The following is a 2,848-nucleotide window of genomic DNA, read 5'->3' on the forward strand; positions in this document are numbered from 1 at the left end:
TAAAATTATATGTATTATTCTAAATTTATGTTTCTAGGGCTTGTATTTCTAAGCATAATACTGTTGCTCTATCTCTCTGGATGTACCTGACTCTCTAGTTTTGGGAATGTCTTTTTTTCCTTTGGTCTTGTGACCTCAGTTCTCTGATAGGTTCACATAGCCATTGATTTTCAGTTTTTGTAGTTTTCTTATTTTTTATTCAACATGGTATTGGAAGTTTTGGCCAGGGCAATTAAGCAAGAGAAAAAAACAAAGCATACTCACATAGGAAGAGAGGAAGTCAAATTGTCTCTGAATGTAAACGACATGATTGTATATTTAGAAAAACCTATCTTTTCTGCACAGAATCTCCTTAAGCTGATAAGCAACTTCAGCAAAGTCTCAGGATACACAATCAACATGCAAAAATCACAAGCAGTCCTATAAACTAATAAGAGACAAACAGAGAGCCAAATCGTGTGTGAACTCCCATTCACAATTGCTACAAAGAGATAATATAACTAGGAATACAGCTAACAAGGGTTGTGAAGGATCTCTTCAAGGAGAACTACAAACCACTGCTCAAAGAAATATGAGAGGACTTAAACAAATGGAAAAACATTCCATGCTCATTAATAGGAAGAATCAATATCATGAAAATAACTATACTGTCTGAAGTAATTTATAGATTCAATGCTATCTCCATCAAGCTACCATTGATTTTCTTCACATAATTAGAAAAAAACTACTTTAAATTTATATTGAACCAAAAAAGATCCCGTATAACCAAGGCAATCCTAAACAAAAAGAACAAAGCTGGAAGTATCAGGTTACCTGATTTCAAACTATACTACAAGGCTACAGTACCCAAAACAGCATGGTACTGGTTCCAAAACAGATACATAGACCATTGGAACAGAACAGAGGCATCAGAAATAATGCCACACATCTACAACCAACTGATTTTTGACAAACCTGACAAAAATAAGCAATGGGGAAAGGATTCCCTGTTTAATAAATAGTGTTGGGAAAACTGGCTAGCCATATGCAGAAAACTGAAACTGGACCACTTCCTTACATCTTATACAAAAATTAACTAAGATGGATTAAAGACTTAAACATAAAACCTAAAACCATAAAATCCCTAAAAGAAAACCTAGGCAGTACCTTTCAGGACATATAAGCATGGGGAAAGACTTCATGACTAAAACAAAAAAGCAATGGCAAAAGCCAAAATTGACTAATGAAATCTAATTAAACCAAAGAGCTTCTGCACAGCAAAAGAAACTGTCCTCAGAGTGAATAGGCAACCTACAGAATGGGAGAAAATTTTTGCAATCTACCCATCTGACAAAAGGCTAATTTCCAGAATCTACAAGGAGTTTTTAAATAAATTTACAAGGAAAAAAAAAAAACAACATCAAAAAATGGGCAAAGGATATAAATTGACACTTCTCAAAATAAGGCATTTATGTGGCCAAAAAACATGAAAAAGAGCTCATCATCACTGGTCATTAGAGAAATGCAAATCAAAACCACAATGAAATACCTTCTCACACCAGTTGGAATGCCGATCATTACAAAGTCAGGAAACAGATGCTGTGGGAGGATGTGGAGAAATAAGAACACTTTTACACTGTTGGTGGGAGTGTAAATTCATTCAACCATTGTGGAAGACAGTGAAACAACTCCTTAAGGATCTCAAACCAGAAATACCATTTGACCCAGCAATCCCACTATTGGGTACATATCCAAAGGATTTTAAATCATTCTATTATAAAGATACATACATGTACATGTATGCTTATTGTCACATTGTTCACAATAGCAGAGACTTGGAACCAACTCAAATGCCTATTGATGACAGACTAGATAAAGAAAATGTGGCACATATACACCATGGAATACTATGCAGCCATAAAAAAGGATAAGTTCATGTCCTTTGCAGGGACATGGATGAAGCTGGAAACCATCATGCTTAGCAAACTAACACAAGAACAGAAAGCCAAACATTCCATGTTTTCACTCATAAGTGGGTGTTGAGCAATGAGAACACATGGACACAGGGATGGGAACATCACACAATCGGGCCTGTTAGCGGACAGGGGGCTAGGGCATGGAAAGCATTTGAGAAATACCTAATGTAGATGATGAGTTGATTGGGGCAGCAAACCACCATGGCATGTGTATACCTATGTAACATGTATCTCAGAACTTTAAGTGTAATAATAATAATAATAATAATAATAATAAAATGGACTTGTTGATCTCCTAGTGCTTTGCATGTTAAAAGGGAAGTCAGAAATCAGGAGAGGTAATTTAAATACTGGCAGAAGCTTTCTCTAAAATTGTATGCTTGGGGCAAAAATTCATTTTTTCTCTTTAGAGGTAATTTATTTTTTTAAACTTTGTCAGTGATAGCTTGAGGTTTACTTTTTTTCCTTTAATCAGTGGTTTTTCATAATGTGCTGATAGAGTTTGACTGTTGGAGTGTGTTGTGAGATTGATTGTGTACATATGGAGCACAGGCAGCCTGTGCTCAAGTCTGGGTGTTTGGCAGAAACTTAGATAATATTCAGTTTAGCAATCTTTGCTCTCAAATTGGATTTTCCTTGTGATTTCATTACTGCACATCTCTCCTGTATCTAAATATTGGACAGATAATTGTGTGCTCTTTTATGCTGCTTGATCACAGAGATTTTTAGGTCTTTAGTGAAGCCAAGCCACGTAATGAGAGAGATACTGCTGGATAATTTTAAGTCTTTTTAGGTATTGTCATTCTTCTTTCCCCAGGCGTGTGCTTGTTTGTATCCTCACCTGAAATTTTTTTTTTTCCTCCTCCAACTTCACCCTTTTCTGCTTTGAATAA

This window comes from Cebus imitator, unplaced genomic scaffold (genome assembly GCF_001604975.1).
Source record: "Cebus imitator isolate Cc_AM_T3 unplaced genomic scaffold, Cebus_imitator-1.0 Scaffold336, whole genome shotgun sequence".
Lineage (NCBI taxonomy): Eukaryota > Metazoa > Chordata > Mammalia > Primates > Cebidae > Cebus > Cebus imitator.